This window comes from Mobula hypostoma, chromosome 1 (genome assembly GCF_963921235.1).
Source record: "Mobula hypostoma chromosome 1, sMobHyp1.1, whole genome shotgun sequence".
NCBI lineage: Eukaryota > Metazoa > Chordata > Chondrichthyes > Myliobatiformes > Myliobatidae > Mobula > Mobula hypostoma.
Genome location: NC_086097.1, coordinates 81109248 through 81137070, shown reverse-complemented (window position 1 = coordinate 81137070; position 27823 = coordinate 81109248). Strand labels below are relative to the sequence as shown.

General features: G+C 40.2%; 1 protein-coding gene across 11 annotated transcripts in view; it reads left to right on the top strand.

Moving 5' to 3' along the window:
- The window catches only part of LOC134348361 (alpha-(1,6)-fucosyltransferase), an 877712-nt gene that overhangs the window by 574269 nt on the left and 275620 nt on the right, over positions 1–27823 (top strand). Inside the window, exon 6 of one of the 11 annotated variants that reach the window (XM_063051613.1) lies at positions 12655–12702. The exons of the other annotated variants lie outside the window; for them this stretch is intronic. The gene's annotated coding sequence lies outside the window, so the exon portion shown is untranslated. The remainder of the gene's footprint in view (positions 1–12654; positions 12703–27823) is intronic. 11 annotated transcript variants of the gene reach the window in all.

The following is a 27823-nucleotide window of genomic DNA, read 5'->3' as shown; positions in this document are numbered from 1 at the left end:
GACTTGTTTCCAAAATGCATCAGGCTTGTTTAGATGTTCCTTTGCAAACTTCTGATGCTGGATTTTGTGGTGAGGATGCAGGAAAGCTTTTCTTCTGACGACTCTTCCATGAAGGTCATATTTGTGCAGATGCTGCTGCACAGTAGAACAGTGCACCACCACTCCAGAGTCTGCTAAATCGTCCTGAAGGTCTTTTGCAGTCAAACAGGGGTTTTGATTTGCCTTTCTAGCAATCCTACGAGCCATTCTCTCGGAAAGTTTTCTTGGTCTTCCAGACCTCAACTTGAGCTCCACCGTTCTTGTTAACTGCCATTTCTTAATTACATTATAAACTGAGGAAACAGCTACCTGACAACTTCTTCTTATAGCCTTCTCCTGCTTTGTGGGCATCATTTATTTTAATTTTCAGAGTGCTAGGCAGCTGCTTAGAAGAGCCCATGACTACTGATTATTGGGACAAGGTTTGAGGAGTATAAAGCTTAGAAATTTGCATCACCTGGCCTTTCCGAACGATGATTGTGAACAAGCCATAGAGGTAACAAGCTAATTAAGATCTGAGACCTTGGTAAAAATTATCTGAGAGCTAAAATCTCCAGGGGTGCCCAAACGTTTGCATGGTGCTCCTTTCCATTTTTCACTCTAAAATTGTACAAAACAAAAATAATACACTAATCTTGCATAAAATGTTGAAAAGAATGGTTCCTCTCTAACTTTATGATTTTTGGAGATCAGTTCATCTTCTACTCACTTAACTATTCACAGTAACAGAAATTTTGACCGGGGTGCCCAAAATTTTGCATGCCAGTGTATATGTACCATGTTGTGCACCTTGTTCTGGAGGAACATTGTTTCATTTCGAAGTACACATCTATATGTTGGATGACAATAAACTTGAAGTTGGACTTGAAACGGAGTCTAGTCTATAGCTGAACATGCCCAGTAAAATGAAAGTTAAGTAATTCTATTAGCCATCATTTTATAAAAACAGGCTAATCCTCTAACCTTTGGTGGTAATTATCGGGGAAGTAAAGGTCCATCTATCAGCTATGGAGCTCTAATATTTTAAAATATTTATTAAGAGTTACATTTCTCTTAATAAATCTAATCCCAATGGGCTCTGCATCCCAATCGTATATAAATCTAAGTCTTGATTCCTTTGCATTTGAGGAGTACAGGAAAGAGAGATGCCAAACAACTCCAGATAGAAATATTTATTGGTGGTGCGAAGTTTTTTGTATCAGGGCAACAGTGTGCACTGGAATGAGTACAAGGTACCGATGATGAATCTGTACATTCCGGGGTGCCTAGGAGCAACTCAAGGAGCAGCAGTACACTCAATGGATATGATTAAGTATTCCCATTTCAGCCTGATAGCGCTACAAAGCACAGCTGCTTCCAAGGTCAGTAAAATTAACAAAAATGTTTTAATGCGTTTAAACGAACTATCGCTGCTTAAAACTGATGGAAACAACACTGATTGTGATCGGAAGTGCGGGTGCAGAGAAGGGTTACAAGTGTGCTTAGGGAAATGGGGTTTTAAACTCGCTATACCGACTATCTTGCTAGCAAATGTGCAGTCTCTGGTGAATACCATCGATGATGTCACAGCTAGTGTGCTGAATCAGAGGGACATTAGGACCTTTATTTCACAGAATCCTGGTTAACTCCTTCCATACGGGATGCAGCGATTCAGATCGACGGGTTTACTATACACTGTCAGGATAGATCTATAGAGTCTCTCAAATGCGGAGGTGGAGGAGTATGCCGCATGATCAACTCTTCTTGGTGCACAAATATATCAGTGCTGTCCCAATTCTGCTCAACAGACCTGGAATATCCAGCAGTTAAGTGCCGTCCTTTTTACCTACTGCGGGTGTTCTCTGGGGTCATTTTGGTAGCAGTATACATTTCATCTCAGGCTAATGTTAGTCAAGCTGTAGATGATCTCAGCAATGGGATCAACATGCACAAAACAGTGCATCCTAACGCCTTCACCATCGTTTTGGAAGATTTTAACCAGGCCAGTCTGAAAAAATCACTAAAGCAATTTTCATCATCAGATCACTTGCAATACCAGAGGAAGCAACACATTGGACCATTGCTACACCACCATCAAGAATGCCTACCGTGCTATTCCACGCCCTCACTTCGGGAAGTCTGATCACCTGGCTGTACTTCTACTCCCTGAGTATAGGCAGAGACTGAAGACTGCAGCACCAGTAGTGAGGACCAAGAAGGTATGTACAAGGGAAGCGCAGGATCGCCTACAGTACTGCTTTGAATCGGTGGACTGGACTGTATTCAGGAACTCATCTTCGAACCTGGATGAGTATGCTGCAATTGTACTGACTTCATTAAAACCTGTGTGGATGAGTGTGTGCCTACAAAGACTTACTGTGCATTCCCAAACTAAAAACTGTGGATGAACCAGGAGGTACGTCATCTGCTGAAGGCTAGATCTGTGGCATTCAGGTCTGGTAAGCCAGGCCTGTAGCAGAAAACCAGGTACGATTTGCAGAGGGCTATTTCAAGGGTGAAGAGACAATTTTGAATGAGGTTGGAGGTGATATCAGATGCACGCCAACTCTGTTAGGGTTTGCAAGACATTACTTCCTAGAAAGCGAAACCCAATAGCATGAATGGCAGCGATGAACTCAATTCCTTCTATGCCCACTTTGAAAGTTCTGAAAGCTTTGAAGGCTTGGAAAAACCTGTGCCAACCAACTAGCAGAAGTATTCAAGGATATTTTCAACCTCCCTCTGGTACAGGTGGAAGTTCCCACTTGCTTCAAAAAGGCAACAATTATACCAGTGCCGAAGAAGAATAATGTGAGCTGCCTTAATGACTATCACTCGGTAGCACTCACATCTACAGTGATGAAATGCTTTGGGAGGTTGGTCATGACTAGACTGAACTCCTGCCTCAACAAGGACCTGAACTCATTGCAATTTGCCTATTGCCACAATAGGTCAACAGCAGACACAATCTCAATGGCTCTCCACATGGCTTTAGACCACCTGAACAACACAAACACCTATGTCAGCATACTGTTCATTGACTATAGCTCAGCATTTAATACCATCATTCCCACAATCCTGATTGAGAAGTTGCAGAACCTGGGCCTCTGTACCTCCCTCTGCAATTGGATCCTCGACTTCCTAACCGGAAGACCACAGTCTGTGTGGATTGGTGGTGACATATCCTCCTCACTGGCGCACCCTAGGGTGTGTGCTTAGCCCACTGCTCTACTCTCTATATACACATGACTGCATGGCTAGGCATGGATCAAATACCATCTATAAATTTTCTGATGAGACAACCATTGTGGGGAGAATCTCAGGTGGTGACAAGAGGGCGTACGGGAGTGAGATATGCCAACTAGTGGAGTGGTGCCGCAGCAACAACCTGGCACAATGTCAGTAAGATGAAAGAACGGATTGTGGACTTTAGGAAGGGTAAGATGAAGTAACACATACCAATCCTCATAGAGGGATCAGAAGTGGAGAGAGTGAGCAGTTTCAAGTTCCTGGGTGTCAAGATCTCTGAGGATCTAACCTGGTCCCAACATATCAATGCAGTTAAAAGGAAGGCAAGACAGTGGCTATACTTCATTAGAAGTTTTGAAGAGATTTGGCATGTCTACAAATACACTCAAAAACTTCTATAGATGTACCGTGGAGAGCATTCTGACAGGCTGCATCACCATCTGGTATGTGGGAGCTACAACACAGGACTGAAAGAAGCTGCGGGGGTTGTAAATCTAGTCAGCTCCATCTTGGGTACTAGCCTACAAAGTACCCAAGACTTCTTCAGGGAGCAGTGTCTCAGAAAAGCAGCGTCCATTATTAAGGACCTCCAGCACCCAGGGATGCCCTTTTCTCACTGCTACCATTGGGTAGGAGGTACAGAAGCCTGAAGACACACACTCAGCGATACAGGAACAGCTTCTTCCCCTCTGCCATCCGATTCCTAAATGGACATTGAACCCTTGGACACTACCTCACTTTTTTTAATATACTGTACAGTTTTTGTACGTTTTTTTAAACTATTCAGTATAGGTATAGTGTAATTTATTTATTATTGTTATTTTTATTTACTTTTCTCTTCTATATTATGTACTGCATTGAACTGCTGCTGCTAAGTTAACAAATTTCATGTCACATGCCAGTGATAATAAACCTGATTCTGATTCATTCAAAAAGAGACAGCACAGCACTCACGTTCAACTCTGACTTCAATGTGGAATTTTTACCTTTATTTGTATCTGTGTGGACTTCCTCAAGTTTCCTCTCTCATCTCTAAGGCATATTGGTTGCTGTAAATTGTCTCTGATGTTGTTGGATGGAAGGAGAATTGAGAAGTTATTGATGTTATGGGCATTTGTGACACAATAGATGAAAGGGAAATTGTGAATTGAATTGATGAGATTGCTCTCAAAGTCAATATGGACTCAATGGGCAAATTGGCTTCCTCCTACATTGTAAGGACAAATGAAAAGAGATGATTGGGTTTTACCGGTCTAGTTGAATTTTATAAGGCAGTCATTCTGATGAGAAATAGATGAAAGTCTTTTATCAGCAGTACAGGTTTCCAGAAACTATTTGATAATCATGCAAGCAGAATTTTTAATAGAATTTCTGATCGATTAGAAATGACTAGAATCTGTCAGAATTGATTGGATTTACAAAGTACAAAGTAAATTTATTATCAAAGTACATATATTTCACCATACACATCCCTGAGACTCATTTTCTTGCAGGCATACTCAGTAAATCTAAGAACCATAATTGAATCGATGAAAGACCGCACTCAGCAGGACAGACAAGCAACCAATGTGCAAAATACAGCAACTGTGCAAATATAAAAGATAAGCAATAATAATATTAAATAAATACACAATAGATTTTTAAAACGTGAGATGAAAAGTCCTTGAAAGTGAGTCCATAGGTTGTGGGAACAGTTCAGTGATGGGGAACGTGAAGTTGAGTGGAGTTATCCCACTGGTTCAAGAGTCTGATAGTTAAGTGGTGATAACTTTTCCTAGACCTAGTGGTATGAGTCCTTAGGCTTTTGTACCTTCTTCCTGATGGCGGCAGCAAGAAGAGAGGATGATTTGGGTGGTGGCAATCCCTGATGATGGATGCTTCTTTCCTGCGACAACCTCTATGAGAGGCGCTCAGTGGTGGGGAGGGCTTTACCCACGACGGACTGAGCCGTATCCACTACTTTTTAAAAACGCAAAGACGAGAAAATCTGCAGATGCTGGAAATTCAAGCAACACACACAAAATGCGGGTGGAACGCAGCAGGGCAGGCAGCATCTATAGGAAGAGGTGCAGTCGACATTTCAGGCCGAGACCCTTCGTCAGGACTGTCTCGGCCCGAAACATCGACTGTACTTCTCCCCGTAGGTGCTGCCTGGCCTGCTGCGTTCCACCCGCATTTTGTGTGTGTCGCTGCACTACTTTTTGTATGTTTTTCCATTCAAGGACTTTGGTGTTTACATACCAGGCCCTGAGGCAACTAGTCAATATATTGTCCACTGCGTATCTTTAAAAGTTACTTGAAGTTTTAGATGTCATGCCAAATCTTTGCAAACTTCTAAGAAAGTAGATGCCCTGCCATGATTTCTTCATAATTGCACTAGAGTGCTGGGCCTAGGACAGGTCTTCTGAAATGATAACACAGGAATTCAAAGTTAGTGACACTCTTCACCTCTGATCCCCCAAGGAGGAATGGCTCATGAACATCTGGTTTCCTCCTTCTGAAGTCAATAGTCAGTTCCCTGGTCTTGTCGACATTGAATGAGAGCTTGTTGTTGTAGCACTACTGATCCAGATTTTCATCTCCCTCCTATATGCTGATGTGTAGAAAGAATCATTGAGTAAACCATAGCATTCGCTGACCACAAATTTATGTTGTAATGTCTGTTACTCAGTTAATTACAACATGAAAATATAAGGTGTTAATTCCTTCCCTCAGTAACCACTTTATTAGATACAGGAGGTACCTAATTAAGTGGACACTGAGTGTATGTGTGTGGTCTTATGCTGCTGTTGGCCATCCACTTCAAGGTTTGACATGTTGTGCATTCAGAGATGCTGTTCTGCACACCACTGTTGTAATGTGTGGTTATTTGAGTTACTATCACCTTCCAATCAGCTTGAAGTTGCCTGGCCAATCTCCGCTGACCTCTCTCATTAACAAAGCATTTTCTCCCACTCACTATACATTTCTTTGTCTATTGCACCATTCTCTGTAAACTCGCGAGACTGTCGTGCACGAAAATCCCAGATCAGCAGTTTCTGAGACACTTAGGCCACTCCATCTGGCACTAGCAATCATTTCACGGCCAAAATCACTTCAATGACATACTTTCCCATTGTCATGTTTGGTCTAACAACAACTGAACCTCTGGACTGTGCTTTTATGCATTGAGATGCTGCCTCGTGATTGGCTGATTAGATATTTGCATTAATAAGCAGATGTACCTAATAAAGTGTTTTACTGCATGTAGAAAGAAAAACCTTGTGATTTCGTCAGTAAGATTTGAGATTTGGATTATTCACCCACCTATTTCTTCAACCTCCAATAACAATATTATCCTTACGTAATCAACTTGGTCATTTTTCCATCTTTCCCGTTTTGAGTATTCTCTTCTGTCTATTGGATTGTTGTCTCTGTGTCCTGGTGACAACTACCACACATGTCCCTCATTCTGACTGTCAGCCTACATCCGCCAAGTATTCAGCGCACCTACCTCTGTGTAATGGAGCCTGTTCGTTATCAGCTGCATCCTTTCCTCCCGTGACACTGATCATTTCCACTTGAAGTGCAGAGAAAAGAAGCAACTGAACTCGAGAGGCGAAGGTGGAAGTAATGTCAGAGAAGAATTGAGACGCGGTGCGGGTGGGGGTGTGCAGAAAGCAGTCTGTGTAGTGTTGGGTGGTTGGCATGGAGATAGTGAGGAAAGCAGCACAAATAAAACAGGCAATGAAGACAACAGCTTAACTGTTAAGTTGCTGTTATATTTTCCTTCAGCCTTTTCCTCTCCTTTCTGGATTTGCTTAGTCTCATGTCCTCTCTAAAAGCTTTGCTTCACTGCTGTCGATTTTTCAGGGTGGGATTATGTTTTCTGGTGCATATTCATTAACCTGCTTTACTTTAACACTGTTGCATTTGCGAAATTATCAGGATTTGGACTAGAGATTACCTGATCAGAATTTTTTTTATGTTAACACAATGCACTATGTATGACATAGAGTAAATGAGTCTTGAATAAATTTATCTTGACAGTAACAATGAAAGCTTTAAAAATGGATGACAAAAATATAAGAAATTATTATAATCAAGGCATATTTTACAGTCATTAGAAATCAGAGCCCACTCCTCATTCTATCCTGGCTTTAATCTATTTATTCAGATGTGGCCTTGGTCTCTTCAAATTAATTGAACAATTGAAAGCAAGCCTGTAAAACTAGCCAAATCTCAAATTATTTTGGCTCTGTTTTACTTATAGTTGTTGCTGAAATTACTATTCTGTCTCCCAGGTACAATTTTTCTTCCCTCTTCAATCATTCTGAAATTTGAATTAAGTTATAATCAGTTCGTTCCCCAATGGCGAATCAATGATTGCAGTCAAATTTCTCCCAGGCAATATTAACAAAAATGCAAAAATAACAAAGGGGAGATTCATTATAAAAGCAGTTTTTTCTCCTTTATTGGTAGCAGTAACTAAATATTACCAGCCGATAGAATGGATACCTTGGTTTACGACAGAAAGACATTTTGTAAATGTGAATCAATAATTTATTTTATCTTAAGTTATTTACATTGAATTTCTGTCATATCTATGAGATGAGGAAAGGCAAGGAATAATTTATTTTGTTGGTTGTTTTATTACAATCAGTCACGTCATGGATGTGTAATAGTCTTTTTAAAAGAATTATAATGTTTCAGCTGATGGATCTAAAAACTTTTGCCATCTGATCTAGACTTTTGTTGTCTTATATTTGTTTTTTAGGTGTTTTTCACAATTAAGGATCTCAACATTTTCAGCCAATGTGAAAAGCAACTGCTAAAACCTTAGCAGGTGCACTGTGGGCTGGGGGTGAACTTGGCAACATCCGTTAAAACGGTGGGTTAAGCTTAAGTGAGACTCATAAAACAACTTCACCCACCTCATCAGGATTTAATGGAGGCAGGACAGGTGGGAAGCCAAATCCTAGTCTTCATTCCCCTTCTCTCAGTTGGTTGGGGTCTGGTTTCAGGCTTCTAGTTTGCTTGTTCTTTGCTGCTTTACAGCTTTTCACTTGTATGTTCACACAACCCTTTTGTAACCAAACTATGTATGATCATACTGGCATCGCGGGTTTACTTGCTACTACACTGGTATCACCTTAGCTCACATCAAAATTTCACTCTTCTCAACCAATCCCACTCAAGCTGCTTGGATGATTGGATCAAATATCACACTTTGCCCTCTGTTACTGTTTTGCTTACTGTTACGTACCCCGTAACTGGGTTGCCAAACCAGCAGAAATGGATCACTCAGTTAGAGTCTGGATTACTAGAACTAAGAAAATTTTATTAAAGAAACAAGCAACACACTACTCTAATCAAAAGGATAATAAATGCAACAGTTCAGCAATGATAAACATACATGTACACAGAATTAATATAACAGGGTCAATCAAACTCTATCGTTGTCTAGGGGTAAATGACCAATTTCAAAGTGACGCAAAGTTCAGTTCAATTTAGTTCAGTTCAGTTCGCAGACAGTGGGGGGAAGGAGAGAGAGAGCAAAACGAATGAATATTCAAGCGGCTTCCACACACAGACCTTCGCAGTCAACTTTCGTGCGAGCCCTTTGTGATGTCATCTGAGGTCACCGACCATGACCCCTCCGTTTCCAGATACGAATCGTTTCCCTGCGGTGAACCTGGCACCCAGGCAAGGGTGGACACACACCAGGTTCCCGCCGATCGTGCCTTTCCACCCTGAGCATCTATGGCTTGATCCCGTGATCAGCTGTCCAAAAGCTTCCCACCGACTTGTGAGAGTCGCACCGCTTCCAGGGTCTCGTTACCTCGGGTGTCGTGTGTGTCCTGCCTTAGCGAACCTGTCCCTTTTTATCCCCCTGCTGGGGTATCGCCTGTTCATCACTTCAAACAGTTCAGGGTTCAAAGGGAGAGCCGCTCTTGACAGCTCCCTCTTTCTGTTACTCTCTCTCTCTCTCTCTCTCTCTCTCTCTCTCTCTCTCTCTCGTCCCTTCATTACACATCTCCAAATGCTGCTCCATTGTTTTCCTTATCTCTCTCTCTCCTGAAGACAGGTGGCAGACCAACTGCTGATCACACAGGACAGCTAACATCTTAATCTATGTGTATTCTTGTCACATTACAAATACCACATCCGGTTGTTTTGCCCTCACCTTTTTATATGGTGATTTTTTGCCTTCCCACGTCAAAATATCTGTAACACAAGAGATTCTGCAGAACATATTGAGTAAAACACAGTAAATGATGGAGGAGCTCAGCAAGTCATCTATGGAGGGAAATTACTCATTATTTTGGGCCAAGACCCTTCATTAGGAAAATATCTTTCCTCACTGTTTTGACTACTCATTCTCTGCTAGTAATCTCCATCTCTGCCTCCTCTTCCCTACTACATATTCACAGGCAGCTGTTCCTTGATAATCCTTCATGCTCTGCACTCCAGTACATTTTAAAACAGTTCATTCCACGTCCAACCACTTTGCTGCTTCAGATGCCAAGTGAACTCTAGTTTCTATCCCTCATACATGCCCTTGGAAAAGAGCAGTAACGACACTAAATACCTCACCTTGCTATCTTCAGCTCCTAGTGTGTACCATCTCTTTTACATTCTTTCAATCCAGTAATTTCTTGAAAACAGCTCCTCTTCATTTGTTGAATTTACATGTATTAAGTTATGCAAGGCTTTTTCATGCAATTTGATCATATCTGTTTTTATCTTAACTCCATCTATGCTCTTGTTTCATCGTCCTTTCATGTTGGCAGCAAGTTTATTTCCGTTGTTAGGATTGCTGTCTAAATCCACAGAGCAAACAGGCAAGTGTACACAACTAACTCAGCAATCCAAAACCTGGTCTGCCCATCTCATACCTGGAGAAGGAGTCATCCTCACACCTAGTCTAGGTTATTATAGGGCCAGAAAAAAAGCCTATCGCCTTCCACACTTGCCTTCCCAAACAGCATGCTTAAACAATGCTCTGTCCGCCAGAGAAAGCAGGATCTCCCAGTGGCCACACATTTTAATTCCACATCCCATTCCCATTCTGATATGTCTATCCACGGCCTCCTCTACTGTAAAGATGAAGCCACACTCAGGTTGGAGGAACAACACCTCATATTCCGTCTGGGTAGCCTCCAGCCTGATGGCAAGAACATTGACTTCTCTAACTTCCGCTAATGCCCCACCTCCCCCTCGTACCCCATCCATTATTTATTTATATACACACACTCTTTCTCTCTCTCTCCTTTTTCTCCCTCTGTCCCTCTGACTATACCCCTTGCCCATCCTCTGGGTTTTCCCCCCTCCCCTTTTTCCTTCTCCCTGGGCCTCCTGTCCCATGATCCTCTCATATCCCTTTTGCCAATCACCTGTCCAGCTCTTGGCTCCATCCCCCCCACCTGCCCGTCTTCTATCATTTTGGAAATCCCCCTCCCCCTCCCACTTTCAAATCTCTTACTAGCTCTTCTTTCAGTTAGTCCTGATGAAGGGTCTCGGCCCGAAATGTCGACTGTACCTCTTCCTAGAGGTGCTGCCTGGCCTGCTGCGTTCACCAGCAACTTTGATCTGTGTTGCTTGAATTTCCAGCATCTGCAGAATTCCTCGTGTTTGCGTGCTTAAACAACTCTCCCCTTCTCCCTTCACCCCAGGGGGGGCCAATGGATTGTTCGAGCTGTTGAGAAAAGTACTTTTCCTTTAATAATGTATCAGCACACTCTGCTTCCCATTCATACTCTGCTTGTTCATATACACAAGAGAGACTCACATTCATCAAGCCTGTTCTGTTATTCAGTCAGGTAGTAACTGATCAATACCTCCACCTATTCCATCACCCAACTACCCTGTCTGTCCTAACTTGCCTTGGTTTGCTCAGCTTCATCAACAACTTACAGAGATTTTCCAGACTGTTAACACTGAAGTGGTGTTTCCTGATACCCTCATATTTTAACTCTTAGCTCCAGTATCAGATACACAGAAAGGTGCTGGAAAAGGGACAGTAACATCATGAAGTCTTGCATCCACCCTGCTCATGGACTGATTTTTTTCACTCCCATCAGGAACCACACAACGACCAACAGACTCAAAAACAGTTACTTTCCACAAGCAATAAGGCTGATTAAACAGATCCACCCACTATCCACCTCTCCACAATCCCCCCCCCCCGCCACCCAGCCACTACTTTATTATTTCCTGTCAGTCGCCTTACGTACTGTCGCTGCTGTGCCTAGCTTCACTTTATGGACGTGCAATCAATCTATTGTATGTAAGCTTTCATATGTATTTATATTTGTTGTGTTTTTTATTATTATTGTGTTCCTTTTTTTTGCGCTGCATTGGATCTGGAGTACCAATGATTTTGTTCTCCTTTACACTCGTGTACTGGAAATGACATTAAACAATCTTAAATCTTGAGTTTAGGGCAACATGCTACATCCTCTCCAATGCCAAAATATTCTTCTTGAAATGATATCTTGCAATATAATAACAATAAGCTCTGAAGTATTACATAATGTGACTGCCTCAGGGGAATAAATAAGAAAATAAGATAACTTATTGGATACCATTATTTCAGAAGCAAGAGCCAGAAACATGGGTGCCGCGTTCATGAGAGTGGAGAAACAAAAATCGATTTGGGAAGATATTTTCTGTCAGTTGAATTTTTCTTCACCTGATAAGTAATGTAATAAATAAGCTCTCAAAAAGCTGTTTTAAACCACTGCCTCTTCAGATCAGCATGGAAAAGACCATATTTAAAGAAGGATGTTTTAACTTAATAATAGTTGGACTGTTGGCTTAAGTCAGTTTAGAGGGGTTTGTACATGGTTACAGAAATGCAGTTCAACAGATACATGTCAACACTCAAACAATTGTTACTTCTGTCATAATCATTGATGCTGATTAACATATGCTGGTATGCTGATGCTGGTTCTGCGGTGATTCTGTACCATCTGGGTATCAATTGTTGATTTATATTGCCTTTCCATAACACAAAGATATCTATTTGAAGTAAGTCAAAATGATGGAAATACATCTGAATATAAAAGATTAAGCGATGTTGAAGTTTCAGCTTTGATCAATAATTATTAACAATTTCTTCAAACTTTTCCATTGAATTGACTTTGCATTTTCTGTAAAATTTCCTCATTGCAAGATAGATTAAATTATTTTAACATTTGAGTGTTTATTTAAAGTGGGTTATCTGTCATTAATTACTCGGGTAATCTGTGTTTGATTTTATTGGATGTTCCATCTTGAACATGACATGCTGTCTCTAAGTTTCACTTGAGTGCAAAACACGCTGACAGATTATTGGCTTATGCTTATCATCATAACATTTCAATTATGCCAATGTCACTTATTAGATTGTTCACCTTTGAACAGGTTTAATTTCATGCTGAGTCAAGTCAGGGTTCTCTTTCCTAGGAAAAGGTGAGTGAGCCTTTGTCATTTCTGCTTCTGTACCAGTCAGCCATTGTTATTTGATGAAAGTTATCAACAGCATATGAGTGTGTGCATATGTGTGTGTACAATGCAGAGAAGTTAATTACTTTTTAAGCCACCTGAGTATGCATCTTGTACTTGCTTAGTGTTGAAGTGGTTGAATGGAGTTGGAAAAGTAACAGTTGCACTGTTAGTTAACTAATTACATGTGCTACATCTCCAGATCCACAATCTTGTGAAAATTTTCATTATCAAGTGCATCCACTAATGCATGAAATAACTCACTAAATTAATCTCCAAAGGTTATAAAATGTGATTACACATTCACATCAATTCTGAAGAGGATCCAACTGAGTGGAAACATTTCATGTAGAATTATACTTGCCTATGCCTAACTCTATCTAGTGTTTGCCATGTTTAAACAGGTCTTCGCACTGTGAAGCAGCAATTTATGGTACATTTCAGAGAAATAGTTCCCTCAAAACACAAAGCAGAGATTAATTATGCATACCGACATTGGAGCACTTCATTTTTTGCAACACCTTGGTGAATAGTTGAGTAGAGTTAAACATATTTATCTAAATTGTAGTAACTTAATGTCTTTGCACTGTACAGCAGCAAATGTCATGTCATGTAAGACATTGGTAATAGATCTGATTCTGATTCTCTGTCCCTTACAATGGAGCTATATGCTTTGATACTCTTGCTTTATTTGACTTTATGTTTAAAAGAAGTTTAAAATCTTGGACTATCAATAGAATGGAGATTTATTATCACTGACCTATATGACTTATATCCACATCAAGGTTTAACATGTTGTGCATTCAGAGATGTTCTTCTGCAAACCACTGTTGTAATGCGTGGTTATTTGAGTTACTGTTGCTTTTGTGTCAGTATGAACCTCGGACCCCTCTCATTAACAAGGTGTTTTTGCCCACAGAACTGCTGCAGACTGTATGTTTTTTTATTTTTCACACCATTTTCTGTAAATTTGTAAGACTGTTTTGTGCAGAAATCTCAGGAGATCAGCAGTTTCTGAGTTGCTCAAACTACCCCATCTGATATAAAGGATTATTCTACAGCCAAAGTCACTTTGATCACAATTCTTCCCCATTCTGATGTTTGGTCTGAACAACAACTAAACCCCTAGATCACGTCTGCATGCTTTTATGCATTGAGTTGGTGCCATCTGGTTGGCTGATTAGATATTTGCATTAAGAGCAGGTGTACCATATAAAGTGGCTACTGAGTGTATATGGATAACTATTTTCAAAAAATGCCCAAGGTTAAAGCAAATTGTTTGAAAAGTTACCATTGTTATTTTGCAGCCATTTCTAAATGCTTTTTGTTCTTGCAGAATGTCATTCATTTTGTTGACAGAGAAAAACTTCGCAGTACTGTGAGACAAGATATCATATTGAATGCTGCAGCATAATTGGCACAACAATGGAGGCAAAATGCTCACAGTTTGGGCTTGAATCTAAGCCTATTGTTTGCAGCTTGCAACCACTGTCATTAGATTTCCAAGCAAAGAATTGTATTGATCCATAGCAGGAAAATCTACACAATTTAACAGGACTAAGGCTTCCCCTTTGTTTTTCAAAGATCATCTTCGCCTGCAAACTACTTACTGTCCTTTAATTGTGCTTTAGTAGATATTACCTGCTATGTTGTGAATTAATTGTACTGAATAATGCAGAGGATGGTAACTGGGTTCAGATGAGAAAAGCAACCAATGTGCAACTAAGGAGGTTGTAAAGTGACTGTATTATATGTAAAAACAGAGTGAATGAGGATTAATTCTAATGAAGATTAAGCTAATCAAGCATACTGAGAGATTACTGTCAGGCAAGATAAATAAGTTTACAGCCTTATAGGGAATTAGTAGTACAGAAGTACCATTTTGCCACTGTTAATATTAGAAGTGACTTAGAGATACTATTCACAGGAGTAAAAACAAGAATGAATTGTGTTTGCTTCATGGCAGGTACTGAGAAAATATGACCCTGATCTAACTATTGAGTTTGTGGTGTCATACGGACTTCATGGTGGTGTAGTAGTTAGTATGATTCATTCACTGCTTGGGGCATTCCAGAGTTGAGAGTTCAATTCAGGCACCATTCTGTAAGGAGTCTATACATCCTCCCCATGGAATGCGTTCATTTTCTGTTTGCTCAGCCTGCAAAGACTTACTACAAACTGTTTGCATCGGGGTTGGTCTTTCAGAAGGAGCATAAAAACTAGTGTGTTCCTGCAGTAGCTTCAGACCAATAGTAAGTTTGCCGGCTGTGAGGGACTTGTGCTTTGGGAACTGAAATGAATGAGAGAAACACTTTTGGGAAGAAGAAGCTTTACTTTCATCTTAAATCTAATATCCTCTGTTGTGCTCAGATGTTCTTTTCTTGTATTGTTCTGGAGTTATTTTGTTTGGGTCCTCGTCGTGATATATTATCAGCGTCTGAGAGTTGATTGAGAGTAACTGAGAGTTTCAGAAGGATGGGAACCAGAGTACCAGATCAGGTAGTTGGTGGTTGTGGAGGAAGATGTTGTTTAGCCTACAAACAAAGTCAGGTATCAAAAGGTTAAGCATAGTGGGACTAATTTCTGAGCTGCATATATTTAAATGCAAGGAGTATTGTAGGAAAGGTGGATGAGCTTAGGGCATGGGTCAGCATATGGAATGATGATATTGTACCCATTAGTCATAGTCATACTTTATTGATCCCAGGGGAAATTGGTTTTCGTTACAGTTGCACCATAAATAATAAGTAGTAATAGAACCATAAATAGTTAAATAGTAATATGTAAATTATGCCAGTAAATTATAAAATAAGTCCAGGACCAGCCTATTGGCTCAGGATGTTTAACCCTCCAAGGGAGGAGTTGTAAAGTTTGATGGCCACAGGCAGGAATGACTTCCTATAATGCTCTGTGTTGCATCTCGATGGAATGAGTCTCTGGCTGAATGTACTCCTGTGCCCACCCAGTACATTATGTAGTGGATGGGAGACATTGACCAAGATAGCATGCAACTTAGACAGCATCCTCTTTTCAGACACCACCGTGAGAGAGTCCAGTTCCATCCCCACAACATCACTGTTCTTATGAATGAATTTGTTGATTCTGTTGATGTCTGCTACCCTCAGCCTGCTGCCCCAGCACACAACAGCAAACATGATAGTACTGGCCACCACAGACTCGTAGAACATCCTCAGCATCGTCCGGCAGATGTTAAAGGACCTCAGTCTCCTCAGGAAGTAGAGACGGCTCTGACCCTTCTTGTAGACAGCCTCAGTATTCTTTGACCAGTCCAGTTTATTGTCAATTCGTATCCCCAGGTATTTGTAATCCTCCACCATGTCCAGACTGACCCCCTGGATGGAAACAGGAGTAACCGGTACCTTAGCTCTCCTCAGGTCTACCACCAGCTCCTTAGTCTTTTTCACATTAAGCTGCAAATAATTCTGCTCACTTCATGTGACAAAGTTTCCTACCGTAGCCCTGTACTCAGCCTCATCTCCCTTGCTGATGCATCCAACTATGGCAGAGTCATCAGAAAACTTCTGAAGATGACAAGACTCTGTGCAGTAGTTGAAGTCCGAGGTGTAAATGGTGACGAGAAAGGGAGACAAGTGAGACTTAGTTGCAGGAGGGGCAGGACCAGTTGCTCATTATTCTGGGGTTCTGTTGATTTAGATGTGATAGAGTGGGAGTGTTGAAAGGGGGAGGGGTGGAAGTAATAGTCAGGGAAAATGCTCAGACAGGACAGACTGAAGTACTCATCCAGTGAGGCTTTATGTGTAGAACTGAGGAGTAAGAAAGATATGACCTCATTAATGGGATTATATTAAAAATCACCCAGCAATAAATTTAAAAAAGCATATTTGTAGAGAGATTGCAAACTGTCGCAAGAAAGATAAGGTTGTGATAGAAGGTAATTTTAACTTTTCACATATTGACTGGGAAATCCATGCATAAAAGGACTGGATGGGGAAGAGTTCGATAGATAAGTTAAAAATTATTTCTTTAATCAGTACACAAGAGTCCCATCTAGAGTGAGTTTGATACGAGATCACATATTATGGAAGGACACAGGGTAGGTACTAGAAGTTTATGTAGGGGAACACTTTGCCTCCAGTGATCATAATGCCCATTATTTTCAAGATAATTATGTAAAAGAATAGGTCTAGTTCTCGAATTGGGATTCTGAATTGGATAAAGACCAATTTTTATGGTATTAGAAAAGGTCTGGTGAATGTGAATTGGGACAGATTGTTCTCTGGCAAAGGCGTACTTGGTTAATGTGAGGCCTTCTGAAGTGAAAATTTGAGAGTATGTTCTTGTCAGAATAAAAGGCAAGGATAATAGGTTTACGGCACCTTCGTTCCATAATTTAAGAGACATTGAGGCCCTGTTTAAGCAAAAGAAGGGAGGTGCATAGCAGGTATAGGCAGGTATGAACAAATGAGGTACTTGAGGATTATAAGGAAATCAGAAAGGCTGAAAGGAGACATGAGGTTCCTCTTGCAGACAGGGTGAAGGAGAATCCTAAGGGCTTTTACAGATGTATTAAGAGCAATAGGATAGTAAGTGATAAAATTGGTCCTCTGGTAGATCAGTGTGGTAATATATGTGTGGAGCCGAAAGAGATGGGGGAGATCTTAAATGGATCTTTTGCATCTATATTTACTCAGGAGACAAACATAGAGTCTATAGATGGGAGGCAGAGTAGTGGCAAGGTCACAGAACCTTTACAGATTATAGAGGAGAAGGTGGTTGCTGTCTTGAGGCAACTTGGGGTGCATAAATCCCCAGCGCCTGACAGTGTGTTCCCTTGGACTCTGTGAGAGGCTTGTATAGAGTTGCAGGGGCCCTAGCAGAGATATTTAAAACATCCTTAGCCACAGGTGAGGTGCCAGAGGACTGGAGGATAGCTAATGTTGTTCCATTGTTTAAGAAAGGCTCTAAAAATAAACCAGGAAATTATAGGTCAGTGAGCCTGACATCAATAGTGGGAAAGTTATTGGAAGGTATTCTAAGAGACTGGATATATAATTATTTGGATAAACAGAGACTGAATAGAAATAATCAGTATGGTTTTGTGCATGGTAATTCATGTCTAACCAATCTTGTAGAGTTTTACAAGGAAGTTACAGGAAATTTGAAGGCAGGGCAGTGGGTGTTATATACATAGAATTTATCAAGGCCTTTGACAAGGTTTTACATGGGAGGTTCAGAAGGTTCAGTCATTAGGCATTCAAGATGAAGTAGTAAATTGGATTAAACATTGGCTTCATTGGAGAAACCAGAGAGTGGTAGAACTGTGACCTGTGGTGTGCTGCAGGGATCAGTGCTGGGACTGTTGTTGTTTGACATCTGTATCAATGATCTTGAGGCCAATGTGGTAAACTAGATGGGCAAATTTGCATCTAACACCAAGATTAGGAGTGCAGTGGACAGCGAGGAAGGTTGTCATAACTTGCATCAGAATGTGAACCAGGTAGAAAATGGTATGAAAATGGCAGATGGAATTTAATGCAGAGAAGTGTGAGGTGTTGCACTTTGGGAGGACAAATCTGGGCAGCTCTTACACAGTGTGTGGTAGGACACCAAGGAGTATGGTCAAACAGAGGGATCTGGGAATACAGGTCCGTAATTCCTTGAAAATGAATATGTTTGTAAAGAAGGCTTTTGGCACATTGGCCTTCATTCAATGTATTGAGTGTCAGAGTTTGAATGTTATGTTGAAATTGTTTAAGACATTGTTGAGGCCTAATTTGGAGTATGTACAGTTTTGGTCACCTACCTATATGAAAAATGTAAATTTTCTCTGCATTCTATCAAAGGATGTTGCTGGGACATGGGGCCCTGAGTTATAGGGAAAGTTTGAATAGGTTAGGGTGCAGAAGATTGAGGGGAGATTTGATAGAGGGATAAAAAATTTTGATAGGGTAAATGTAAACAGTCTTTTTCCATTGAGGTTTGGTGAGACCACAACTAGAGATCACAGGTTAAAGGCGAGAGATCATAGGTTTAAGGGGAACATGAGGGAGAACATCTTCACTCAGAGTGAGTTGAGAGTGTGTGATGAGCTGTCAGTGAAAGTAGTGAATGCGGGTTTGAATTCAACTTGTAAGAGAAATTCTGGGTAATTACATGGAGGGCTATGGTCTGGGTGCATATCGATGGAACTAGACTGATTAATGGTCAGCACAGACTTGTTGGGCAGAATAGCCTGTTGTTTCTATGCTGAGATGTTCTATGACCATATGGCCAATTCAACCATTGGGGCATTTGTAGTTCGACAGAAAATTAAGGAAATTAAATATATTTTGGAAATCTGTGTTTTCTCCTCACAAGCTATTAGACTATTAATGTGAACTACCTTGTCTCAACAAAGATGTTTGATCAGTATAACCACTGATTTAGGACAGTACAGCAGACAGAAGGAAACAACTGACCAGATAAGTAAATGACATACATGACAACTTTTAACCAGAAACATTTTAGTTCTCCATGACCAATGTTTGTGAATCTCTTCTAATCTGTTCAAAAGATAGACAAGTCAAAGCACAATGCCTTCTGAGTCCAAGTCAACCTCATCAAAAAAAATTGTAAACAAAAATTGAGTTTGATTTTTTTATGATAAGGTTTATCCAATGACTGCTGGTATCATCACAGTTATGGACAAGCATCTGAGAGAAATAAACTGTTAAAGGACAAAATCAAGTAGGATTTTGCCTTGTATTTCACAGCTCACATTAAACCAAGACTGACAGCAGCTTAGTCAGCTCAATAATGCTGCTGTAATGTTGAGAGAGCCACTCAGAGTTCAGAGCTATAGATTTAACAGCACAAGTACAGGGACACCAGGTAGATGCATCTCCCCAAACTCAAAACATCAAGTTGTTTTATTATTTTTTTATTCATACAAGAACAAACAGGTAATTAAATCCAATTTCTTAGACAAATGGAAGAATGGACAAAAATATGGCCGATGGGATACAGTGTTAGGAAATGTATGGTAATGCATTTTGGTGAAAGGAACAATAGTGCAGACTATCCCTGGGGAGAAAATTCAAACATCAGAGGTGCTGAGGGACTTGGGAGTCCTTGTGCAAGATTCCCAGGATAATTTATAGGCTGAGTCTGTGGTAAAGAAGGCAAATGCAATGTTGGCATTTATTTCAAGAGGAATAGAATATAAAAACAAGGAGGTAATGCTGAGGTTTTATAAGACACTGGTCAGGCTGCACTTGGAATATTGTCAGCAGTTTTGGGCCTCATATCTCAGAACGGGTGTGTTGTCATTGGAGGGAGTCCCGAGGAAGTTCACAGGGATGATTCTGGGAATGAAGAGGTTAACACATGAGAGTGTTTGGCAGCTTTGGGTCTGTAAACACTGGAAGTTAGAAGATTGCTGGGGAGATCTCATTGAAACCTACCGAATGTTGAAAGGACTAGATAAGGTGGATGTGAAGAGGATGTTTCCTATGGTGGGGGTGTTGTGAACTAGAGGGCATAGCCTAAAATTGAGGGGTGACCCTTTAAAACAGAGTTAAGGAGGAGTTTTTTTAGGTAGAGAGTAGTGAATTTGTGCAATGCTCTGCTACACACAGTTGTGGGGGCAAAGACCGTGCGTATATTTAAAGCACAAATTGATAGTTTCCTGGTTGGTGAGGGCATCAAAGGTAATGGCAAGAAGGTAGCTGTATGAGGTTGAGTGGGATCTGGGATCAGCCATAATGGATTGGTGGAGCAGACTCAATGGGCTGAATGGCCTAATTCTGCTCCTATGTCTTATGGTCATATGGTCTTCTGAATACTTGACATTCTTAGTATCCCGCAGTGACTTGCGATCATAAAAATAGCTGACAAGATGAATGAACTAAAAAAAACTGTATCAAGAGCATTTTTGAATATTCAAACATCTTTTGTTGAGGCAAGGTAGTTCACATCAATATTCTGATAGCTTGTGAGGACAAAACTCAGATTTCCAAAATATCTTCCTTTTCCACAGTTTTCTGCAGAACTACAAATGCCCCAATCGCATTGATTCACAGATGAAATATGACAACTACCAAGTGACAAAAAAGGCACTGGAACCACCTTGGCCTCAGTATGGGGTTGGAATCATCGAGTCTCCTGTCTGCTATGTCTGTCTATCTGTGGTGCACAGTTCTGTCTCTGTTATTTCTGATGCCTGTTCTAATGGAGAGAATTCCATCTATTATTTCCTTGGTATCAATGAATATCACACTTCCCTTTCACGTTAGTAATTTCAATGTGATACAGTTAATCTCTCTCTGTCATCTGTACATTTCACCAACGTATATGAGAATGTCTCATTTGCTTTGCTTCATAATTTAACAGATATCTTTGTGTACGTATCTGTTGAGAGTATTTGTTCCAAAGTGTGTCTCCTACGTGGCCTCCCATTATCTGCCTATAGTTTGTTCTCTTCACGGACAACTAGATTTACTTATGCCTCTGTCCTTGTAATTTCAAAACTGATTTTTGTTTGTAAATTACGTTTGGATTGTTTTAAGGCTGGTTCTTATGTTAATGAAATCAATGGTTAATGCACTATAACCATTCAGCCATGGCTTGCTGAATGTAACCAAGCCTACTTTAGTGGTGGAAATACCCCACCCAGTATACATCCTGTGCTTTTGCATCTCTCAGCACAGTCTTCATGTGGCATTCAACAATACTGATGCATGTGAAGAGCAGGGACAACTTGCAGAATGCACCAGAGAGGTATTGCAATCCATGCTTCATTTCATATCATCGTGGAATATGGAATCACTGCTGAGGATGCTCAGGTCAGCTTTCCTGTCTGAACATCGATGTACCAACAAATCTGTAAACTAGTTTCTATCTCAAAGGTGGGTGTGCATGGAAACTGGCAGTATTGTGACAATGTTCATAAATCAGGAAGTGGCTGACTAATTTGTAGACACCAGAACACAGATGTTCCTGACAAATAATGTTGCTCAGACAGCTCGGTTGTGTGTGCCTCTTGTTACTGAATCCTTGCTATAGTCAGTTTTGCATGGTCCATCCCCAACTTGAAGTTGAAATGGTAAGATGGCTTTCTTGACTTTCAGGGAATCCTTCCCACATTTCTATAGATCTGGATTCATAGGTCAATCCTTTCAAGGATGTCGTTTCTTCCCTGTAATATAAAGTGAAGGAGTCGAATGGAAATTTGGTACTCAAGTGATGTTCTCACACAGGTACCAAATCCTCTTGATGTTTGAGTACAAGAACAAGGTTGTCAGTGAAACTTTACTCAAGGCATGGTGAAACCACCTCAGGAGTATTGTGTGCAGTTTTGGTCTCCTTACCTGGTTGTAGATGGAATGTAGTGAAGGTTCAACTGATTGATTCCTGGGATGGCGGGACTGGACTGCAAGGAGAAATTAGGTAGTTCTCACAGAAGCCGAGAAGAATGAGAAGTGATCATATTGAAGCTTATTAAACTCTGATAGACTGGATCATGAGCCATGAGCATGTTGTTCCTTCTGACTGGGGTGTCCAGATTGAGCGGTTGCAGACAAGAGATTTACAGCTTTTGTGAGGAAATGTTTCTTCACTCTGGGTGGTTAACCTCAGAGGGCTGCAGAGGCCTAGTCACTCACTGTTTTCAAAAGAATAGGGTAACTTTTGGATGCAAAAAGAATAAATGAATATGGGGAAAAGTGGGAATATGTTTTTGAGGTCTGAATCAGCTTTGGTCAAACTGAATGGCTAAACAGACTCAAAAGGTCAAATGGTTGATTCCAACTCCTGTATTCTATGTTTTTACATTGGGGAATCAGTTTCTTTATCACTAGCTGTTAGTTTCATAATCAATATTCCTGATTTAAATTTCTCATTCCATATTTACCTCATTATTTTTCTTTACATTTTTATGGTATGGAATGGAGTTTTAACTTCAAGATCGTGATCACTAGTACAGTAAGATAACTAAAATTAAACTATTATCTTGAATCATAAATTGCTTCTGTTGACATTGCTAATAACAACCTTCCATTGATATCAGTTGAATGTAATTTTCAAATATCCAGTGTCTGTAACAAACATTGATAGTGGAAATCAATTAAAGATGACTTGGCTCCTTGTAAATTATTACTACAATAGACAATAGGCAAAAAAACAATTTTCTGTAATATTGATTCAGTTTTTCTCCCTCTACAAGCACAGACGTTTCCAATGCCTCTGCATTTCAGTCTTTCGATGTTCCTTTGCTTTCTTTCTCTCTAACTTCCTTCATTAACCTGTCAGCCAAAAAATACGTCAACACTTTTCAACCTGGCAGCTCTAGCCTCACCTTTTCAAAGAGATCCATCTCTTTTCCATTCTCTCTGGACCTTAAGAATAATGTGTTTATTCTCATTCCAGGTTCTTTGACCTGAAACTTCTCGCTCTCTTTCTCTTTCTATGATACTGCCTGACCAACTGAGGGTTACTAATGCTTTCTATTTTTATTTTTTAATACATATAAGCTAATAGTCTTCTAATTTTGGCTTGTGATATGCAGATAGTGGAAACAACCTGTTTTCTTGTGGGTCATCTGCTCTGCCTCTGAGTCACTATCCATTCTCCCCTGGGACTCAATCCTTGGTCCCAGCCTTATCAGAAACATTGTAAAACAGAAAATACAAAATTAAAATAAAAACTTTAAGCCACTGCCGATTAATTTAAAATAGCATTATTTCTCAAAATTCAAGAGATACTGTAGATGCTTTAAATTTGCAATAAAAGCTGTGAATGCTTAAAAACTTTATCAGTGAAGCATCGTCAATGTAGGAGAAACAGTTAATGTTTCAGGTTTGAGGCCCTTCATTCAACTTGAGAAAGACAGAAACAAGTTTGTCTGTGTGGCAGACAAGATGGGGAGGGCAATAAGTTGAGGAAAAGGAATTTTTCTTATATGGCTGAAAAAATAAAAAGACCATTTAAAAAAAAGGTAGTCAAGCTCCTTTGTACAGTGTGCTGCTATGGTTGTAGAGTCAGAAATGCCCAGCAAGGCAGGATCTACATTTGAGGAAGAAAGGGGAAGGGAAAAATAGAACATGGAGCAGCACAACACAGTGCAGTCACTTCAGCACACAGTGTTGTGCCCAACCCTATTAGTTTTCCCAAATAGTCCTTCATTTTCCTTTCATCCACGTGCCTATCTAAAAGTCTCTATAACAGTGGATTCCACACACCTACTACTCCGTATGAAATCTCTGGCATCCTTCCACACTTCCCTCCAAACACCTTAAAGTTATGCCCCTTTGTATTGGTGGAAAACTGGCAGGCAAAAATGGACAGTTCTGACAGAGACAGTTATCCAAAGTTGGAGAATGCAATAATGAATTCTCCAACTTTCAACAAATGCAAACTGCAGTGTACACAGTTGAGCTGTTACGTTGGGCCTTGTTGTAATAGTGGATGAGATCACAGACAGAGAGAACAGAGTGAGAAAAGGATGGGGAATTGAAGTGGCAGGCTCCGGATACCCAGGGTCAGTCCTGTGTACTGAGAGTAGGTGCTCGACAATTTAATTTTCTTCTCCCTTTCTCAGTTCTGATGTGGTGTCCTCAGGCTGAAATGTTAATTGGTTGCTTTTTTTTCTGAGAAGAGGCTTGACTGGCTGAATTCTTTCAGCATTTCTCACTTTTTCATATTCTAGCTTCTACAGTCTTATTCATTGCCAATTGCCCACTCTGTGCTTGGCTTCTTCATTGTAGAAGAGACCATATTGAGAACACCTAATGCAGCATACAGGTTTGGAAGAAATACAAGCGAATCACTACCTTACCTGGAAGCTGTTACTGTCTGTATATTTAAAAAATCTAAACCCACCTTTTTAATTAAAATCAGCAACCTCTCATGAAATAAATGAAACCATACTGGTTTCAGCAGCTATGGCTGCTAGAAAATTTTCTGGGGTCAGACAGCGTAAATCCAAGCCTTCAGCTAAACTGATTGACCCGCTGGCTCAACGGAGAGACCAGGGTAAAAGGAGAGCATACTACCTTTGGTGTTTTAACTGCTTCTAGCGACACATGCAACAGGACCATCTGGCATTTGTTTTGTGACCTGGCCCAATAAACAATTCGGAGCAGGGCAACAAGCCATCTGTTGGTATTGTGACAACAAAACTAAAAAGCTTTGCTGGGATTTCAACAGGGCACAGCTTGCTGCAACACTGTAAATTACAGAGGTCAGAATAAATTGTGATGGAGAAGCAGCCCTATCTGTATTTAAACTGTTTACCTTTCTTGCACAGCTTGTTGACTGCCTGCTTCAAATCTGTTTACTTCTGGTTCATAAGCAGGTAGAGGTGATAGTGGCTGGGTGCCTTTGAATTGTTCAAGTTCACTATCACTAACACTGCAAGGATGTTATTAAGACTGATAAACAAAAAACAGTGCGGTGGGTGCACATATTTTTAAAAATAATTCACAGTGCACCATTACCCTCACTGAACTGCTGACAAAGCTGTAGGTTTTTCTTCCCCCTTCAGTTATTATTGAGATTCGTTGGTCCTTAGGTTCAGTGCAAGAAGAACTTTTCAGGAGGATTCTGCTCAAGGGATTTGACCTGTGTCCTTGATGTTTCTCAATATACAGCCAGCTGAAGAATCCTTGTCATATATTTTCTGTTCAATAGATATTTTTGAAGGGTAATTGTATGACTTTCTTCATTAGTGTAATTGAGATCTTGACTGGCAGTTGTTTGAAACTTATTAGATCTAATAGATTGGCTGCCTTATTATTACGCACACAACTGCAAGCTAAAGCCCTTTCACCAGCCTTGCTGAAATGTCACTGAGTGCATGCAATAAACTTTAGAGAGCACATTATGAGTTCAGTTACATCAGCTACAAAACATGATGATATTTGGTGAAGGCTGATGAGTGCTGCATGTTTTCCCAGTTAATGACCTGTTCCTTTTTGTGCTTCAGAGGAAATGGGTGCTGAAAGGTCATCTAACCATGAGAAAACCATGACCATTATAGACGGAGATTGAAATGAATTGCTGTGCAGCCATTGGTCTGGTTAAACCTTGCAAACAAATAGCAGTAATGCTTTCATAAAACTTTAATTGTGCTAATATGTCAAAATAATTAACTGCTCAGGAACATAACAGCCTTAGGAACTCTTAAAATCCACATTGCCAGTGTATCTATTGTAGGCCACTGTAAGATTTTCACTCTTCAAGTAGTATATTAATGAGAAATTTAGGCACAATTTATTTTTCAATTACCTTCGAAATTCTCTGCAATCCAGGTGATTATTTTAAATTGGTACCAAGGCTTGCAGCCAACCTGGCCAATCACATCTATTGATTGGGTTGCATTGTCCAGGAAATAAATATCAACATTAGCCACCAGATTCAGGAACCTTCAAACATAGAACAGACCCTTCAGCCCTCTATGTTGTACTGAACTATCTAATTGTTGAGGCTGACTCCACTAAAATGTTTATGGCCATGCCCAGTTATTTGTTCAGTTTCATGTGGAATATGGTTACACCTGCATGTCCACTTCCAAAGTTTGACTGTTGATTTTAAGCGAAGCACTAGCAGGAACTAAGCCACTGCTTGCCTTGCTGACACCTTTGCAAGTTTCTTCAGAGGTGTAAATGGAGGGGAAAATATGGATGTTAAGTTAAAGGTAGTGAGAAGGTGGGTAATACACAATGTACTGGAGGAGCTCAGCAGGTCAGGCAGCATCTGTGGATGGGAATAAACAGTCAATTTTTCAGGCCTGAACACTTCATCAGGACAGATCATGTGGTGTAGTAACTAATAGCTTGGTTAACAAGATGGGAGGGTGGGGTTTAAGAGGCTTTTTAAAAGAGGATGCAAAGTTAGACTTAGTGAAGGAATTCCAGATGCAGCTTCTAGAGTAGGTTATATGGTCAGCATAACATTATGGGCCGAAGGGCCTGTAGCATGCTACAGATTTTCTATGTTCTAAATTGAAGACATAGCTGGTAACGACTGGGTGAAGTGGGATGTTAGAGTGGGTATATCGGGGAAATAGGATTTCATAAATGGCAAACATGAGAAAAAATCGCAGATGCTGGAAAACCAAGGCAAGACCCACAAAATGCTGGAGGAACTCAGCAGGTCAGGCGGCATCTATGGAAATTAATAAATAACATGCTTGGGATCTGTATAGTTAGACGAATAAACCAAAGTAACTGATGCAATCATACAGTTATAATGAAAAACCTAACAACAGTCACACGAATCATCACTATTAATAATGAACAACTATCAAGCTAACCTAAATATGTACACACTTCCTAATTAACATGCCTGGTGTTCTCTGTGGAAATATAGATTATTCATATTCACAATCTGTTAAATAATTACTCCTTGTACTCACTTTTCAAGAACTGGACAGACTTATTACACCAAATTTACTGCATTAAAATTCAGCTTAATATGCCTCTTACATAACCATAATATCAGTCACAATAAACACAACTTTGAACATATTAGTAAGAAGGGTAAAATCCTTAGCAAGCAATTTTGATTTCCCAAAAGGGCTTCCTTTAATTTGAAAAAGAGAACTCATGCATAGAAAATAATAACTGGAATGATAGCATTTGAGGATAAGATGTCGCTATCCAGCACTGAATTTCTCTCCGTGTCTTATCTTTGCCTGGCTGGACTGGATCATTGAGGCTGTTTTTGGTCATTGGTCATGTGAAGCAAAGCTAAAGTAATGAAAGCTGAGCTTCATTTATGCTCTGTCTGATAACCATTCAGCTCAAGCGTGTAGAGACAGCTATAATATTGATGGGCTCACTATGGATGAGCAGAAAAACCAGTAATCTGACCAAACCATGCTGCAGGTACTCATAGAAACAAGCCCTTTGCTGCATTTGGGGCAAAATAGAACCCTCACATTGAGTAAAATTGAAGGAAGCCTGAAAACATGCCTGATTTTAGGTTAACTCCTCAATTAAATATAGAAATCTACAGCACATTACAGGCCCTTCAGCCCACAATGTTGTGCCGACCATGTAACCTAATCTAGAATTTCCTGAGTGCATAACCCTTTATTTTTCTAAGCTCCATATACTTATCTAAGAGG